Source organism: Cydia fagiglandana, chromosome 8, assembly GCF_963556715.1.
Source record: "Cydia fagiglandana chromosome 8, ilCydFagi1.1, whole genome shotgun sequence".
NCBI classification, from domain to species: domain Eukaryota; kingdom Metazoa; phylum Arthropoda; class Insecta; order Lepidoptera; family Tortricidae; genus Cydia; species Cydia fagiglandana.
In genome coordinates, this window is record NC_085939.1 from 18,044,600 (window position 1) to 18,050,951 (window position 6,352).

Sequence of the window (6,352 nt, forward strand, 5' to 3'; positions counted from 1 at the left end):
TGGCTAGCCCTCCTGGTTAACCCAAACTCGGTAATCTTCAAGAATAGCGACCAAGCTGTTGCCAGGAGTGCCAGAAGTTTTTGTTAAAACGAAATTTATTATTTGAATATTGTCTCGGGTGAGGCTAACGCGTTTTTAGTACTGAAGCAACATCGTAAAAGGGACCTTAGGGAAAATCTCCGCCTTGTTTACTTGTTGAGTAAAACAGCCAAGTTTTATCGCCAAAATTACGCTTTGCTTTGTATTTATTTATATAAACCGTTTGTTTTACATAAATTGAGCGCCTGATAAAAACAACGTAGCAATTTGAATTTGTAATGTTCTGAATCCATCCTCTACAGATTCGGTGAAACGGTAAATACAAGTATAACTATAATAGAAACAAGAAAGCGATTGTAAAATTTGTGACTTCTGTCACAGAATAAATAATAGTACTAGGTACAGATGACTCACTCTCTAACAAAACGCGTCTGTTACGATCAGCACAGATATGGCCGCTAGGTGGCGACAGCGTCACGCGCGGCTTATGGCTTTCCCCAAACTTGGGGTGGAACGGATGTACTTTTAGCTACCTGTAGCAAAGCGACGAAATCGCCGAGTGAGCCACGCCTGCTTCTGTTTTTCCGGCCTCCTGTTTCAAAGTATGTAGGTTAAGCCATCTCCACATTCACGTTCGCGGTTTCGCGCCGTAATTCACGCACGAGTGTGGAGCAGGATTTTAAAAGTGAAGCATTCGACACGTTTTTAAAAGACGCACGGAATGACATGTGCAAATGAGGTATTTTTTCCGTTCAGTAGAGTGCGCCTGGCCAAACATTCCTCATCAGGAAATCGTGCGTCTACGGCTAGCCTATATGGAAAAATCTGTCGTTATGGCAAGCGAAGCTCACTCCGCGATTTCGACACATGTACATCCGTTCCACACCAATTTTATTTTGGTGGCTAGTCATAAGCCGCGCGTGGCGCTGTCACCACCTAGCGGCCATTCTGTCCTAATAGTAACAGACGCGTTTTGTTAGAGAGTGAGTCTTCTGTACCTATTATTTACATTTAGTACTATTATTTATTCTGTGGTTACGGATTATTTTAATAAGTCACCATTGAAATTGAGATTCTGAATTTGCTCTGAATTTCGGAAAAACAAACAGCAGTAACTAAACGCGTTTGACATTGCATGACAGCGGAGAATGTGATACTGACATTGACGTTTAAAAACGAAAATCAAAACAGCAAAACTTTGTTTTATAAAAAGTATGAGCTTTACATAATAATAAAGTAATACTTATCCAAGTATATTTCTTCAAAATGTCAGCGAAAACCGAGGAGGCGGCGCCTCGCGACTGTTTGGGGTGCAGAATTTTCGGAGCCGTGGGTCTGATCGGCATTGGAGGTTATCTTGCAAATTTAGCGTTTAAAAACAAAACTCTGCCCGGAAGAATACTGATTTCTACTTTTTCTCTCAGTAAGTAACCCGTTTTTATTGTAAAAGTTATTTTTAAAAGCTGTAAGAAAGCCAAATTCACAAAAGTAGTACTTATTGCATCACTTGTTCCAAACATCTTAAATAAATATCAGGGGACATCTTACACAGATCAACCTAGCCCCAAACCTAGCAAAGCTTGTACTATGGGTGCTAGACGACAATATTTACATTCTTATTACATAGAAAACACCCATGACTCAAACAAATATTTGTGTTTATCAAACTTAATTTTTACATTCCAAATTCACTCAGTACCACTTTCCAACTTTCTTGGTACTGTTAGCAGTGTAAAGTGTAAATATTTGGACTAAATATAAGTTTACTTACACTTCAACACAACAAAAGTTAGTTAAGTAAAGCGGCAAGCAAAGAGTTTACCATTTCGATGAAGAAAATTGCATCACCTATGTTGCTGACAGAGAACGACATGAGCTGAAATAGTTATCATAATTGTATCTAATCTAATACCTTTAAATGAGCAATTCTTGTTTATTTATTTAGTTATATATATATTTCGGGGAACTCTGACGCATACATACATACATACAAACATATAATCACGCCTATTTTCCGGAGGGGTAGGCAGAGACCACGGATTTCCACTTGCTACGATCCTGACATACCTCTTTCGCTTCCTTCACATTCATAAAACACAGAACTCTGACGCAGCTTTAACAATTTCGATGAAATTTGCTATATGGGGATTTTCGAGGGTGATAAATCGATCTAGCTAGGTATTATTTCTGGGAAAACGCGCATTTTTGAGTTTTTATATGTTTGCCGAGCTAAGGTCGGTCTCCTAGATATTGTCCCTTAAATTGACACAAATAATGTGAATTTAGTTGTAATGATTCTTCATAGAAAAAAAAAACCGGGCAAGTGCGAGTCGGACTCGCGCACGAAGGATTCCGTCCCATAATGCAAAAAAAAAAAAACAAAAAAAACGGTCACCCATCCAAGTACTCACCACTCCTGACGTTGCTTAACTTTGGTCAAAAATCACGTTTGTTGTATGGGAGCCCCATTTAAATCTTTATTTTATTCTGTTTTTAGTATTTGTTGTTATAGCGGCAACAGAAATACATCATCTGTGAAAATTTCAACTGTCTAGCTATCACGGTTCGTGAGATACAGCCTGGTGACAGACAGACGGACGGACGGACAGCGAAGTCTTAGTAATAGGGTCCCGTTTTACCCTTTGGGTACGGAACCCTAAATAATACGGTCCCGTTTTACCCTTTGGGTACGGAACCCTAAAAAAACAATAAAATGGTACAAAGCTTATTTATATGTTTAGGATTTTGAGATAATTTATTGTTTGTTACAGCATTCGTGAGTCTCGGCATAGCAAGATATAAACAGACTTTCCCATTTGAGAAGAGATCATCAGAGGCGGTACAATGGAAATCATAAAACTATCACTTTATTGTTATTTAGAATTTATTAATTTAAGTTGAAATAAAATTGTAGATTTAAAACACAGTCTCACTCTATCATTAAGCAAAATGTGAGACGCAATTTGTCCAATGTGACAAAGATGGAACAGATGAAATGATGGATGGATGGCTGGATGGATTGGAGATAGTTGGATGGATGGAGATGGATTGGGACAGATGGAATACCACCCTTAAATGGGTAGGACAATTAAAATTTCCTTGAAGTATGACTATAACTATAATATCTGTTTCAACTTCAACTAATTAAAGGTTGTAAGTAAAAAATAGTTAAATAATTCTTAATTATCACGCCATCTGTGAACGCCTGCTGAATTTTCTGGGTTCATTACATACGGTAGGTAGGTATTCTTCAGGCATCATTAACAGATGGCGTAATAATAAAAAAATGTTTTATCAAAATTTTTGGTTAGTTCCGCGTCGTATTAGTTCACAGCGGAACATGTAGATGGCGTAAATAGTTTATATCATCGAGACAATTCTAAAAACACCAAACCAAAGAGAATAGATAGTATAGAGGGGTCCTGTCATAGTAAATTTTGTAGTCACTGTAAATTTACTGCCATCTCAAAATAAACACGTATAAAATTATCAAAATAGTGTATATAAATGGATAAATCATTTTATTATTATTTTGACCCATGTTCATTCTTTAATATCTACATATGTATATGTTAAAATTGTTAAATATGAAACGGTGTCGTCACGCCATCTAGCCGAGCATAGGCCAAAGGTGTGTGCGCCATCTATCCGAGAATGACTTTCTTGATTTCCGAGGCACGTTTTTTTCTTAGACTTTATTCATCTTATACGAAGTTACATGTCTTTGACCAAACCAAACGTCTGTAGTTCTGTACCCCTACAGTTGTGTAAAATATAATAGCAGTAAAACAAACTATAGTTTGTCAAAGGACTGTCTCATTTCAAGCATAGACAGAGAGAATCATACCTACTATCTTTGTCTTACACTAGTACTAGCTCACTAATAGCACCCAAAGGAAAAGGATGAGTATACATAGTTTCGAATCGCTAAACTTAAGTGGCAGTGGGCGGGGCACATTGCCCGTAGAACCGATGGCCGTTGGGGCGGAAAGGTTCTCGAGTGGCGACCACGTACCGGAAGGCGCAGCGTGGGTAGACCCCCCACAAGGTGGACTGATGACCTGGTGAAGGTCGCGGGAGTCCGCTGGATGCGGGTGGCCCAAGACCGCTCATTGTGGCACTCTTTAGGGGAGGCCTATGTCCAGCAGTGGACGTCCTCTGGCTGATATGATGATGATACATAGTTTATTTGTTCTTATTTACTTACTGACAAATTTGATTTGACCAACTGTAATTCCTTTGAGGAATCTCTTCCATAGATAGTTGACCTAATAAGGACTAGAAAGAAAGTTCGTGTTAAAATGATGAACTTAATAGATACTTACATATATGTATAATAGAGTAGAAACTATTAATGGAGACAAGAGCTCTCCCGTGATAATGAGGCCAATTAAATAGCGTGCTACGCCCTTTTATTAGATCTTCATGGCACCAGAGACTTAAATAAGTGCAAGTACCTACCCAGCAAACATTTTTGGTCGATATTCCGAAAAAGGCACCTATTTTAGGTCGCACAATTTAGGAGACCAAAATGAGGCACGTCGAATCGACGTCGTGGGCACGTCGAGTCGACATAAATGGGGAAAAAACGCACGAGCCGGCGACGTATTTATTGACGGTAAATTAGTGATTACAACCATTAGGTCAACACTAGGTCATGTTTCCGACGTGGATTCGACGTCGCCACGACGTGCCGCGTAGTGAAAATGTACTAATTTGGTATTCTTTACCACCTTTAGACGTGATGGCGACATATTTGTATCCATATAATTACTCTGCGAGGCAATATTTAGATGAGACGCGATGAAGAGAAAAAGAGACACAAACATTACGCTTATATATTCTTTTCACTCAGAAACAAAATGTCTAACAAGAAAACAACTTTAAGTTGTGCAATGATAATGGCGGCCACTAAGTCATGTAAAATAATTTAGGCCGATTACGCTGATGAAGAACGATGAAATCTAGTGCACAGAAAATTTTTTCGTGCAGTATGTTAGGTTTACATACAAAACTATCGATGGGCTTTTGAAATATTTAAGTTTTCAACATTTTATAAAATCAAAATGCATATATTTGCTTGTAATTGAGTGTTGTAATTGAATATTTGTGTGTGTGAGTGTATTGACTTGATCAAAAATATTGTTTTATTTTGAATATTAGCACAATGAAGTACCGTGCGATGGCACCATTCAAGATATAACAACTTAAATTATGCAATTTCGTATTTAGCATCTCGTTATAATGAAAGAAAATGGCGGCACAACCTTATGGTATTGATAGTACTTTACAAGTGATTTTAACTATATGGTCGCAATTTGGTATCTATTTTAAGTAACATTTACCTAAAATTAGTAGCTAAATCGACATAAAATCGACGACCTAAAGGTCTCCGTATAAGAAATAATTACGTCGCAAATACACCTAAAATGTCTTATTAGTACATTTGACCTATTGGTCAGCTGTCGTAAATAGCTATTAGGGTCATGCATGTGTTAAATTAGTCTTTACGTTTAGGTTACTATTTTTACTTTTGTATATCATGTTTTACTTTGTGCTCACATATTATGTCAAATGAATTGCGTGGAATGTTTTATATCTAGTTATAAGTCTAGGATTCGTGCTCCTTTCATACGTGCTTATAATTAACGAGATTGGCAGAAATAAATAAAATTCACTCTGCATATAATACCCACTAGTTCAGAGATACAAATCGCCCGGCCATTCCTATATAAACCCGCGCCATTTGTAGCATATTCAGAGAACTCAGAGAGCTTAACTCTATCACTTGCCTGAACACTCTCCAGTAAATAAACTCAGACATATGTGTTTTTATTTCACACAACACATATTCCGGTAAATGGAGGTATAGCGGACTTCGAGACAGCACGACGGCCAGCGCGTTCCAGCGGCGAGTTTCTACGCTTCACCCAACGAACCCCTCATCACGAAAAGTTACAGTCTACACTCCACAGTTTGGTCCTTCGAGCCGGATGAAGATAGAAAAACGTACGCGCTGAGTTTCAAGCGACATAGCTTAACTCAGAATCAAGAAAGAAACACGTACGCGCTGAGTTTCAAGCGACATTGCTTAACTCAGACGGCAAGAAAGAAACAAGTACGCGCTGAGTTTTAAGCGACATTGCTTGACTCAGACGGCAAGACTGAATAAAGAACGCGCTGGGCCTAGAGGTTCGCTTCGGCTCAGACCCAACCCCAATACCTTTCCGTACCCATTTACCGGCTTGCCGGTCGGACCGTGCAGCGTGTAGGTCGTCCTCCGCTCACGTGTCCTGGCAACTTTCGTTGCATG

The 6,352-nt window shown here is 38.7% G+C and overlaps 1 long non-coding RNA gene across 1 annotated transcript; it reads left to right on the forward strand.

Moving 5' to 3' along the window:
- Positions 1-1,201: 1,201 nt before the first annotated feature.
- On the forward strand, positions 1,202-2,963 carry LOC134667069 (uncharacterized). The gene is made up of 2 exons (XR_010098599.1): positions 1,202-1,462; positions 2,811-2,963. It is a non-coding gene; the product is annotated as an uncharacterized LOC134667069 (long non-coding RNA).
- The last annotated feature ends 3,389 nt before the right edge of the window (positions 2,964-6,352 follow it).